This window comes from Rhinolophus sinicus, linkage group LG06, assembly GCF_036562045.2.
Source record: "Rhinolophus sinicus isolate RSC01 linkage group LG06, ASM3656204v1, whole genome shotgun sequence".
Lineage (NCBI taxonomy): Eukaryota > Metazoa > Chordata > Mammalia > Chiroptera > Rhinolophidae > Rhinolophus > Rhinolophus sinicus.
The window spans coordinates 127,241,279-127,254,867 of NC_133756.1; the positions used below are offsets into that span (position 1 = coordinate 127,241,279).

General features: G+C 34.4%; 1 protein-coding gene and 1 pseudogene across 3 annotated transcripts in view; both read left to right on the plus strand.

Moving 5' to 3' along the window:
- Positions 1–13,589, plus strand: part of USP47 (ubiquitin specific peptidase 47) — a 101,622-nt gene that overhangs the window by 54,041 nt on the left and 33,992 nt on the right. The window lies entirely within an intron of this gene.
- On the plus strand, positions 8,882–9,901 carry LOC109446162 (small ribosomal subunit protein eS1; annotated as a pseudogene).

Below are 13,589 nucleotides of genomic sequence, written 5' to 3' on the forward strand. Positions count from 1 at the left end.
ACACATGAATACATACACATATATACACACATATACATACATACACATACAACATTGATGGTTATATGTTTTGTTTATCGTATGTTCTGTTCAGTGAACCAGAGTATTACAGATATGTGTATACAGTGAGGTTAATACCTCTGTTTAATTTCAGACAATTAAGTGAGGTTCTGTTGAAAATTGAAGTGTTTTTTTAAACCATCTGAAACATTCAATTTCTGGAGTTTTATCTCCATGTTCAAATAAAGTACTTGAGAATAACATTTATGATTAAGATATGAATAGAATTAGCACTTAGCTAATTTATTCTTATGACATCTATAATCAATTTTTATGATTGTTTTCAGCATGATTAATAGAGGACTTTTTTAAATGAGTGCTAGTAATTGCCTACAATTTTTTAAAGAAGCTTTTCATCATAATACTTTCCTTATTGAATTATTTTTTATTTATAACTATATTTATTGAATTTCTGGTCTTAATTTTACATGGCCAAGTAGGGAATCAGTATTTAAGGGCTCTTCTGCCATTCTCTCTCTTTCTCAGATTGAGTTCTCTGCAACACTAGTCTCCAATGGGATTTAATCGATGTTCAGGGGAACGCTTTTTTGATTAAATAAATGTGGCAAACTGTGTAACTGTAATCCTCTTTGGGAAGTTCACAGTGTGTATTTTATTTTAAACGCCCTAAGGATTCCTGTAGTAGAGAAATTTATTTAACCATGTTGAACCTAGCATTGTCTTTCTCTGTGGGACATCTGTTAATATTTCAAGGGACACTTGGATTCTGAGGAACATATTTTGGAAAGCACTGCATTAGAGTAAGGTGATTTAAGGAATATTTCTAATTTGTTACATTGACATTTATGTCCTTGGGATGTTGAGGGGGAGTGAGAATACTGAAATATGTTTTAATTTCCTTTTTAAATATATTTTGTTATTAATCCTAAAAAATTAATATCCGCTGAAAAATTACTTGTACTAGTCTTTTTAAAAATTTTGTTCTTAATGATTTATTAGATAATTGGAATCTTTTATTTTTACTGATTAGAGCTGTCTATATAAAACCAGTCTTTCTGAATTTCATAATCAAAGAAACCTTGAATCTGCTTATTACCAAGCACATTTGAGGATGTATTATTGTAAGGAGATAGTCCTAAATACATTCTAATGATACATAAAAATTAGAAACATAATTTTTTGTTAATTAAGCATATTTCATAAACTAAACAGCGTTAGAGTCTCACATGTTTGACATTAGGGAAGGGCTTTTCTATTTAACAGTAAAATTTTAGACACTATGTTTTTATGGGGATCTTGTCATTTAACATATTTATTGAGTTGCCTACTCTGTAGCAGGTACTGTTCTAGGCCATTTTCTATTAGGATACTTTTATTCTATTATTGGGTAAGTACATTTAAATATCTCTTTATTAGGACAAAATGTGTTCAGAAGTCTGAAATTGGGTTAAGCTGTATAGTTCCATATAGTGCCTTTGGAAAGATCAGATTATGTAAAAGACTTTTCTTCCCTAAGTAAACGTAGTTTAATGAATATATTAAAAATTTTGAATGGAAAATTGTTAAATTCGTAAGTATTTATGAAATCAAAAGAATTTCAAATGTTTAGTGTACGTAAGTTAATATCATAAGTCCTTCCCTAATTTAGCAGGTGATTTGGACATTCTTCTGTGGCTGGCTTAGCCATATAACTCATTTGGATGACGGAGTGGTCCAAACTTGCCCAAATTTTTAAGCATCACATAAAGAAAAATCTCTTCCACATAAATTCCAGGAATTTGTGTGGTTGAACATAGTGGAAGCAGTTTAAAAAGTGGGACTTCTGCTTTCAGGAAGATGGAGTAGATGTACATTGTCCTATTCCTCCCGCTAAAACTGAAAATCTTGAACATTAAGTATAAAATAAACATGAGAAAGAAGATTCTGAAAGGCATAAAGACTAGGGACCTCAGGATTCAAGGAATGACGTGGGGTGAGTTCCTCAGGTTTTCTCTTTGCCTAATATATCCCAAACTTGGAGTGGAAGAAGCCTGGAAACAGTAACAGGCACGGATTAAAGAGCCTGCTCGCTCTAATCAAAAGACCAGGAAAGGGACAGCCTAGCGAGACAGAAAACTTTTAATGTAATAACTGCTCTGTCCTAGCCGAGCACTGCAGAAGGACGATGGCCGCTGCTCCAGCCTGTGCCTGCCCAAACTGAATGGGGATCCCAAACTTCCCCCTTCCCAAGTTATAACTAGGTGCTCCAGCCCCCACCACCACCACCACCATGGTGGTTTCAGAGAAGGCTGAGTAAGGAGCCAGGAGTATCATCTCTGCTGGGCGGTAATGAACCTCCCCACTGCCATTCTTCTGTTCCTCTGTTTCAGTGTAATTAGAGACCACATGAGAAGCCTGGCCTTCCACTCCCACCTGGCAGTAAGGAGGTACTTCTTTCTCTCCCCACTGGAGTAATGCCTAGTGGAGAGTCAGGGCTTTCATCACCTCCCAGTGGTAAGGAGCCTAGCCCCCTCCCACCTGTGGTGTCAGTGGAGGCCACAGGGGGAGCAGTAATGAGCCACTCCTGCTCCTCACCGCCAGGGTAATATTAGCAGAGGCCTACAGAGCAGCCAGAATCCCTACCCTTGCCCAGCACTAATGAGGAGGCCCTCTCTACCTCAGGTGTCAACAGAGACTAAGTGGGAAATCTGGACTTCTGTCCGGCAGTAATGAGGCAGAGCCCTTTTCCTCAGCTGGAGCAGTGTCAAACCAACCAGCTAAACTAGAAGATTTAAATAGGATCTAGAATCTCATAACATAATACCCTAAATGTCCAGGTTTCAATTTAAAAAATCACTCTACATTCTAAGAACTAGGAAAATCTCATTTTGAATGAAAGAAGAGACAATAAATAGAAACAAACACTGAAACAACAAGTTAGAATTATCTGACAAATATTTTAAAGCAGACATCACATAAATATTTCAGTGTGAGATCTCAAACCCACTTGAAACATAAAAAACTAGAAAGTCAGAGGGAAGAAATAGCAGATATAAAGAAAAATGAAATGGGAATTCAGAACTGAAAAATACAATAATCAAAAAACAAAATATAAAAAAACTCAATGGATAGGCTCAACAGCAGAATGGAGAAGACAGAGGAAAGAATCAGTGAACTAACTTGAAGATAGGGCAATAGAAATTGCCCCATCCAAATAGAGAAAATAGAGTGGGAAAAAGAAATGTTCCTTAAGGCCATATAGGACTATAACAAAAGATCGAACATTTGTGTCATTTGGAGTCCTAGAAGGAGAGGAAAAAGAAGGCAGGGCTGGAACTAATAGTCGAAGAAATAGCGACTGAAAACTTCCCAAATTGGCAAAAGGCATAAACCTACAGATCCATGAAGCTGACCAAACTCCAAACAGGATAAACCAAAAGAACTCTACGTCAAGTCCAATTATAGCCAAACTTACGAAAACTAGACTAAGAAAATATCTTGAAAGTGGCAAGTGAGAAAAGGGTACCTTTTCTTAGAAAAGCACTCTGATTTTCATGAGCACATTTGTCATCAAAAGCTGTGGATGCCAGAGGGAAGTGGCACAGTTTTCAGGTGTTGAAAGACAAGAACTGTCAACTAGTCTTATACCAAGGGAAAATATTCTTCAGGAATGAAGGGAAAGTCAAGTCATTCTTAGATGAGGGAACACCAAGAGCATTTGTCACCAGCAGACCTAACTTTCAAAAAATGGCTAAAGAAAGTAAACAGAAAGGAAATTATAAAGGTAGGCATGTTGGAACATTAGGAATGAAAAAATGACACGGTAAGCAAAAATCTGGGTAAATGGGCTTTCGTTCTCCTGAGTTTTCTAAATTATGTTTGAAGGTTGAACCAAAATTATGTGATTCTAAATATATGTATAGGAAATTTTTTAAGGCAATTATATTATAAATGGGAAGGGGTAAGAAGTCAAAAAGGAAAGTAAAGTGTCTGTATTTCACTTGAACTCTTGAAAGGATGTTACCAATATGCTGTTATGTATGTGTAATGCCTACAGCAACCACTGAAAAAGAGATACACTCAAAAACACTATAGATAAATCAAAATAGAGTTCAAAAAATGTTCAAGTAATCCACAAGGAGACAGGAGAAAGAGAACAAGAAAAAAATTACAATAGCAGATTTAGTTCCATGTAAATAATCTAACTATAGCAACTGAAAGGTCAAGATCGGCATATTAGATTAAAAAGCATGACCTAATAGTATGCTATCTACAGAGAACTTTCAAATATGTTGGTATAGACAGATTGGAAGTAAAAGGATGGAAAATGATATATCATGTAAACATTAATCTAGAGAAATGAGGAATGGCTATATTAATATCAGATAAAGTAGACCATAGAGCAAAGAAAATTACTTGAGACAGAGAGCGTCATTATATAATGATAAAAGGGTCAGTCCATCAAGAAGATAGCAATCCTAAACGTGTATGTATCAAGTAGTAGAACTGCAAACGATATGTTTCAAAAATTGCCTGAACTAAAAGGAGAAATGAACAAATCTACAATTGTAGTTGGAGACTTCTTTGCCCGTTTCTCAATAATTTATATGTAGAACCTCTAGACAGGAAATTAGCAAAGGTATAGAACTCACCAACAGCATCAGCCTATAGAATCTAACAGGCATTTATCAAACTTTGCACTCAACAGTAGCAGAATATGTTCTGTCCAAGTGCCCATGGATTGTATTCCAGGATAGACTATACCCTGGACCATAAAACAAGCGTCAACAAATTTAAAAGAATTAAAATCATAGACTGTGTGTTTTTTAACCATAGTGAAATCAAATTGGAAATCAATAACAGAAAGATAACTAGAAAAATCACTAAACACATGAAAAATAAACAACACATTTCTAAATAATCCATGAGTCAAAGAGAAAGTTTTAAGGAAATTAAAAAAAAAACTGAATTATCTGAAAATGAAAATATAACATCAAAAATTTTGAGACACAGCTAAAGTAATACTGAGAGGAAAACTTAGAGGATTAAATGCTGACCTTTAGTAAAATGCTTACATTAGTAATAAGGAGGAAAAGTTTTGAATCAGTAATCTGAGCTTCCACCTAACATGGAAAAAGAAGAACAAAAGAAACCCAAAGCAAGCAGAAGGAAAGACATAATTTATTTTGAGGAGAAATCAGTAAAATTGAAAACAAAAACAATCAAGAAAATCACAAAACAGTTAATTCTCTGAAAAGATCAATTGATAAACCTATAACTAAACTGACAGAGAAAAAAAAGGAGGGAGAGAAGACAAATTCCCAATATTAAGAATGAAGTGAATACCACTACAGACCTTGCAGGTATCAAAAAGGTAATAAGGGACTACAGTGAGCAACTCTGCACAAATAAATTTGATAACTTAGATGAAATGAACCAATGCCTTGAAAAGCACAAACTGCAACTCATCCAGTATGAATTAGATAATTCATAATTTAAAATTGCTCAAAAAGGAAATCTCCAAGTCAAATGGTTTCACTGGAGACTCATACAAAACATTTTAGAGCAATGAACATCAGTTCTACATAATCTCTTCCAAAAAATAGATACAAAGGGAACCCTTCCCAATTTATTTTATGAAGCTAGTTTTATCCTGATACTAAACCAAGCAAAGATAGTTAAAACAACACCAACAAAAAAACTATGACCCAGTCAGTATCCTTAAGGCATATAGATAGGAAAATCCTTACTAAACTATCAGCAGATAGAATCAAGCAATATATAAAAGTAATTATATACCGTGACCAAGTAGAATTCATTTCAGGAATTCAAGGCTGATCAATATTAAAAAGTAAATAGTTAACCTACCATATTAACAGGCAAAAGAATAAAATTTACGTGATCCATCAATTGACTCAGAAAAAGCACTTGACAAAATTCAATATCCACTCATGACAAAAACTCTCAAAAAAACTAGGAATAAAAGATAATTTTCTCAACTGAATAAAGGACATATTCAAAAAACCTACAGCTGAGATCATACTTCATGGTGAAAGACTGAATACTTGCCCTATATAATGTCAAGGTTGTCTAGGCAAGGATTGTCTGCTCTTACCACTGTTGTTCGGTATAGTACTAGAAGTCCTAGCCAACACAATGAGGCAAGAAGAGGAAATGAAAGACATACCAATCAATGGAGGAGATTAAATTGTCGCCCCCCCCCTTTTTAGATAACATGATATTTTATGTAAAAAATCCCGAGGCATCTCCAAAAAAACAATAAAACCCTAGAAGTAATAAGTGAGTTTAGCAAGGTAGCAAGATACAAACCTACAAAAATCAATTGTATTTCAAAATATTAACAAAGAGCATGTGGAAAGTGAAATTAAAAATACAATACCATTTACAGTTGTAGAAAAAAAAAAAAACCTTAGGTATATACCTAACAAAATATGTACTGGGACCTATGTGCTAGAAACTACAAACTCTGAAAAGAATATTTAAATGGAGAGACATTCTGTGCTCATCAATTGGAAGATTAACATGGTAAAGAGGTCAGTTCTCCCCCAAATTATATAGGTTTAATACAGTTCCTTTCAAAATTTAGCAAGATTTTTTGATGATCTACTCAAGCTCATTCTAAAATTTATGTAGAAGACAAAGGAACTGAAATAGCTAGAATAGCTAAAATAATTTTGGGGGAAAAAAAGAGTAAAGTTGGAGAAATCAGTCTACCTGATTTCAAGACTTATTATGTAGCTACCGTAATCAAGGCTGTGTGGTATTAGTGAAGGGATAGAAAAATAGATTATAGTGGAACAGAATAGAAAACCTATAAATAGACCCACACAAATACGCATTTGCATAACTGATTTTTGAGAAAATCACAAAAGTGATTCAATGAAAGATGCTCTTTACAACATATGGTGTTGGAACAATTGTGCACCCATATGCACAAAAAAAGAACCTCTACTTAGACCTCACATATGGTACAAAAATTAACTCAAAATGGATCATAAACTAAAACATAAAGTATAAAGTTTTAAACTTTTAGAAATATAAATAGAAAAAAATCTTCCAGATCTAGGGTTAAGTAGTAAGTTCTTAGATTTGATACGAAAAGTGCAGTCTACAAAGGGGAAAAATTGACAAGTTGGAACTCATCAAAATTAAAAAATTTGCTGTTTGAAAGCCCATGTGAAGAGGATAAAAATAGAAGCTACAGATTGAACAAATATACTTGAAAATCACATATATGACAAAGGACTAGTATATAGGATATGTAAAGAAGTCTCAAAACAGAAGTAAAAAATAACCCAAACAGGTTGGCCGCATGGCTCAGTTGGTTAGAGCACGAGCTCTCAACAACAAGGTTGCCGGTTCAATTCCCACATGGGATGGTGGACTGAGCCCCCTGCAACTAAAGACTGAAAATGGCAACTGGACTTGGAGCTGAGCTGTGCCCTCCACAACTAGATTGAAGGATACGACTTGGAGCTGATGGGCCCTGGAGAAACACACTGTTCCCCAATATTCACAAATTAAAATAAATAATAACCCAAACAATCCATTTAGACAATTGGCAAAAGACATAAATAACATTTCATTGAAGAGGATATACAGATGTCAAATAAATACTGGAAAATTTTTCAGCATCACTAGGGAAATACAAATTCAAACCATCATGAGAATATTACCTACTGAAAGGCTAAAATGAAAAATAATGACAGCACAAAAAGCTGGCAACAGTGAGTAAACTGGATCACTCATACATTCTTAGTGGGAATCTGAAATGTTACAGGTAGTTTATTGTAAAACTACACATGCAATTACCATAAACTGCAGCAATTGTACTACTCTTGGTTATTTATGCCAGGGAAGTGAAAGCTTATGTTCACACAAACACCTGTACACAGATGTTCATAGCATCTTTATTTTAATGTCCCAAAGCTGGAATCAGCCCACATGTCCTTCAGCAAGTGAATGGTTTAACAGGCTATACATACAAATCATAGACTACTACTCAGCAATAAAAAAAGAGCAAATTACTGATATATGTGAAACCTTCAATGAATCCCCTGGGAATTATGTTGAGTGGAAAAAAGTTCATCCCAAAAGGTTATATATGTTATATATAATTCCATTTATGTAATATTTTTGATTTCACAAAATTTTGAACCGGGGGAACAGATAAACCGTTGCCAAAGCTTATAGATTTGGTGGGGTCCGGGATGATGGGTAAGTGGTTACTGTAAAAGGGCAACATAAGGCATCCTTGTGGTGCAGGAACTCTTCAGTCTGTTTATCACCTATACAGGTGATAAAACTGTATAGAACTTCATATACACACATGCACACACAGATGAATACACTTAAACTGGGAAAATCTGAGTAAGATAGGTGGATTGTGTCAATGTTGATATCCTGGTTATAGTATACTATAGTTTTGTAAAACGTTACATTAGAGGAAACTGGGCAAAGTGTACAAGGGTTCTCTCTGTATAATTTCTTATAATTGTATGTGAATCTACAATTAACTCAAAAATTGCAATAAAATAAGTAGAAGGCTTAGGTAAAAGTATTCGGGGTACTTTTCCTAGTTAGACAAAACAAAAACATATCATACATATATTAAAATATGTATCCTGAGACGATAGTTCAGTATATCTGCTGCTGTATATCAATAGCACAAAATTTTAAGTACCTGAAAATCAGTTAGGAAATAGTTATCAGTAGTGGTTCTGATTTATCTTTGTTCAGTTTGAAAAATAAAACATCACATTTTAATACCCATTTCTCCACTCAAAATAGACATTGAAAGACAGATTTTATATATAGGTTAAGAGTAAAAAGGAAAATGAGAGGATTTATAGATGGTACCATTCCTTGGTTATATCTTTTGATTGCACTGTGCTGAGATTTTCTGCATTAAATATAAAATTATGATAACCGATATTTTTTATTTGGAGAATGAAGGATGTAAGAATTCTCTATGAAAATTATAGTCCCGCCTTTTGGCTCTAATCAGCACCATGGCAGTCGGCAAGAATAAGCACCTTACGAAAGGCGGCAAGAAGGGAGCCAAGAAAAAAGCGGCTGACCCATTTTCTAAGAACGATTGGTATGCAGTGAAAGCACCAGCTGTGTTCAATATAAGAAATATTGGAAAAACACTAGTCATGAGAACTCAAGGAACCAAAATTGTGTCTGATGGTCTCAAAGGTTGTGTTTTTGAAGTGAGCCCCGCTGATCTGCAGAATGATGAAGCTGCATTTAGAAGAAAGTTAATTACTGAGGATGCTCAGGGCGAAAACTGCCTGCCTGATTTCCGTGGCCTGGGTCTTACTCGTGACAAAATGTGCTCCATGGTCAAAAATGGCAGGCCATGACTGAAGCTCATGCTGATGTCAAGACTACCTACCGATGGTTATTTGCTTCGTCTGTTCTTTGTTGGTTTTACTAAAAAAAATGCAATAGTCAGATTCGGAAGACCTCTTATACTCAGCATCAACAGGTCCGCCAAATCGGAAGAAGATGATGGAAATCATGACCTGAGAGGTGCAGACAAATGACTTGAAAGAAGTGGTCAATAAATTAATTCCAGATAGCACTGGAAAAGACAGAAAAGCCTTGCCAATCTATTCGTTCCATGATGTCTTTGTTAGAAAAGTCAAAATGCTGAAGAAGTCCAAGTTTGAATTAGGAAAACTCATGGAGCTTCATGGTGAAGGCAGCAGTTCTGGAAAAGCTACTGGGGATGAGACAGGTGCTAAAGTTGAATGAGCTGATGGATATGAGCCTCCAGTCCAAGACTCTGTTTAAAATTCAGACTTTTCACAGTGACAAATAAAACCTGTTGGTGATGTTTTTAAAAAAAAATTATAGTCTTAAAAATGCGCAAAATTACATTTTGTTCACTATGTAAGTAAGTTCTAGAAAATGAAACTATTTTCACTCTGGAATGATGAAGAACAATCATAGTCAAACCCAAAGCTAGTTTAGAAGCATAATATATGAATTTGACATGCTCAAGATGACAGCTCATGGTAAGCAGTAGTTTGTTTTTTAATGTGTGTGTATTAATGGTACAGTGTTTATAATATTTTGTTCCATTTTTATCCATAACTTATTTTTTAATATCTAAAATATAGTTTGACATGATTTTTAGTTATCTTTTACTTCACATTAAGTGAAGATAAATGTATACAACCATGTTAGCCCATCATTTGCATATCATTTACATATATTTGTTAAATGGATGGATGAATTGAAGCTAATTTTTATAACTGACTAATCTTAATTATGATTATCCTGGTGACAATTTGTTAAAAAGCTAGAGTAAAGAAGCTATAGAAACTTATTAATATAGAAACTAAAGAAAACTTATTAATAAAGCTTTAACTGGTTTCTCTGTCTGAAGGATAATGGTGGCTATCTCCACACATCCTCCCAAAATATCATAGGACATATGGGTTTAGTTGGTTTTTATTTGTGTTCCTTTTGTATTACTAGGAGACAGACTATCATGAACTTCCAATTACCTGTCAGTAGCAAAATAAATAATCACCAAGTTTCAACAGAGCATCTACTGCTACTGCTAGTCTGTATGTGGAGATGGAAGCTTTAGAGACCATATGAAACGCAGGAGAGGGGATTGAAGAACTTAAAACAGAAAGATCAATGTCAAAAGGAGAAAGTACAACAGTATGTGCCAAAATAGCAAACATAGACTGGACTTGGTAGTTTATAGCACCAGCTAGGGAAAAGGAGTTTTAAAGTGAGCAGGATGAGAAATGGCAGCCTTGGAGGAATTCTGCTTTTGAGGGAAGAAGGAGATGAATAGAAAAGGGGTGATGCTTCTGAGCCTTAGCAGGTAAAGAGAAAACTAGAAGAAAAAGAATTAAGGGTCCTGCAAAATGAAAGAAGGCACCAAACTCTTCCCTTTCATTACCATTTCAAAAAACTGCACTTCACTATGTTGACAAAAAAAGGTACTCTCAAGTTAAAGAATGCTGTCCACAAAATGACTGGGGTGGGGGGGTGGAGGGTGCAGAATCAAACTTAGCACCACTGTTAGAATAAAACAGAAAATATTAAAGCATTTCAGCTTACGAAAATCTACCCCCACTCCACCCCCCCCCAAAAAAAATGCCTCAGGAAAATCACCACAAAGTAAAATAGTACAAAGTAGAACAGTGCTCTAAATTAAATATCAAACAAGCAAAACAAGCTGGTATCCAAAAATTTAAGGAGAGACACACATTTAAAAAATGCAGTGTTGATCAAATTCAGAAAAGAAAAAGACAAAGCTATTAGAAATGAAGAGTAAATTATAAAGTGCTTGAAAGAGAATAGAATGGAATGAAAATCTAAAGGACATCAAATGAAAATGAGTGAGAAAAGAAGGATCTCAGAGAAAATGATGGTAAGGGGAGACCAGCAAAGGAGGTCCAACATAACTGGAGTCTGTGAAAAATAAAATCAACACAGTGAAACAAAACTTATAAATTACATTCCAGGGAAACTTTTTGGGAATAAGGGACATTTAAATCTGCCTTTTGAAGGACCCATCATTTACCTGGACAAATTGACCTGGAATGATCAACTCAGACATATTTTAGTAAATAGTTAAACTTGAATGATAAATTGGACTGGCATCATATTTCGGAAGAGCAACATTCAAATCATGGCAACAGAATAGCAATTTCAAGAAACTCGAAGAAAGTATAGGCCAGGGATTCGGTATCCAGCCAAGTTTTCTTTCAGTTATGGTTCCAATAGAAAAGCAATTTTGAATAATAAAGGACTCACTGAATATTATAACCATGAGCCCTTCTTAAAGAATTTATTAAAGGATTAGCTCTATCCAACCAAGACATCACTAGGGAAGCTTCAACAAAAGGACTGTGAGCATTTGATTTATTGAATTGTAGAATTAAGAACTAATTAAAATTGTAGAACTAGGACTGAATTTAAAAAGCATGGGGACATGGGTAGAAGAATAGTATGAAATGTTACGTGTTAGACAAAGTACAAAGAATATCATTCTGAAAAAAGGATAAGAAAGGGAAAATAGAATAAAATCATTGACTGTTGAATAGATGGGAAACAGTACCATTTAGAAATGGCAGACTAGACACTAAAAGCTTAAGTAAGAAAAAAGGGAAAAAAATAAAGAGGAATAAAGGCAATAACAAAAGTATAAATACACTAGAACAAAATTACTAGCCTTCCTAAATACCAAAAGAATCTAATAAACAGGAAAACATGCCACACAGAGAAACGAGCACAGTAAATATTACTTAATACACACAGTAATTATACATTAGTGACTGAGATGAAACACAACATATCAGTTATATCAAATATGAATGGGCTTAAATTGCCTATTAAAAGAAAAAGATTTTCAAGTTAGCTCATAAAGCAAACTACATTAAAATTTGGTTTGCTCGTAAACAAGAATCCATTAGTGGATGCTAAATCTAGGGTGGAAAGTTTAAGGCTCAAGATTTTTGCGTTGTCTCCAAGGGTCTTTACAGATTGCTTATTAGCTGCAAGGGGGAAAATAATAACTATATAGTGGACCACACCCTAATTGTGATTAAAGTTAATATCACCAATAAGGAGGTTAGGGACATCATGACCTGTGACTGTGATATCCTTAAAAGGACATACCATTACTTAGGTAGTAGTCTAGAAAGGAATGCGTAATCTGAATCTATTCATGAAGAACATCAGAGAAACCCAAATTGTGGAACATTTTATAAAACAACTGGCCTCTACAAAAATATGTTAATGTTGTAAAAGAAGGGCTTTGGAACTGTTCTAGACAGAAGGAATCTGAAGAGACAACCAGCAAAATGTAGTCTGATCCTGGATTCCATGCTGTACTGGATGGGGAGAAATGCTGTAAAAGGACATTATTAGGATAATTGACAGGATTGGAATATGGACTCATAAAAGCACTTTATCAATATTAAATTTTTCTAAGTTTGATATCATTAATATTTATGTAAGAATCTTCTTGTTCTTAAAATGTCACATTGAAGTGTTAAGAGGAAAAGGATGATGTGTGAACCTACTCTTGAATGGCTCCAAAAAAATACATAAGAATGTGTGTGGGGGTGGGATAATGAAAGCAAAGGCAGCAAAATGTTAAAACTTGGTGAGTCTGAGTAAAGAGTTTATGGGAATTTTCTGTTCTTTAAAGTTTTCTCTGAGTTAAAAAAAAAAAAATAGCTCTATCTATGATCTATAAGCCAGAGATCAATAAATAGTTTAGTAAGGTAGGATTTGAGTTACATAATTTTTCACTCTTTCACCCCCTTGGATTTTTTTTAGATATTAAATGTTTTACCAATTCAAATTACTTCTATTTGGAAAACTTGATGAATTTGATACCATTCTATGTTAAGCTATATATATGTGATTTCTCTGAAAGATGCTTTTTTTTCTGTTGTTTTTTACAGAATTTACCTTTTTATGCATAAAATATGCCTTTAGAGAAAAAAACGTTTTCCAAATGTGTCCTTTCCTATGACTTCAGTAAAATGCTTGGTCATGTGGAAAACCCCCAGCTAATTGGTCCC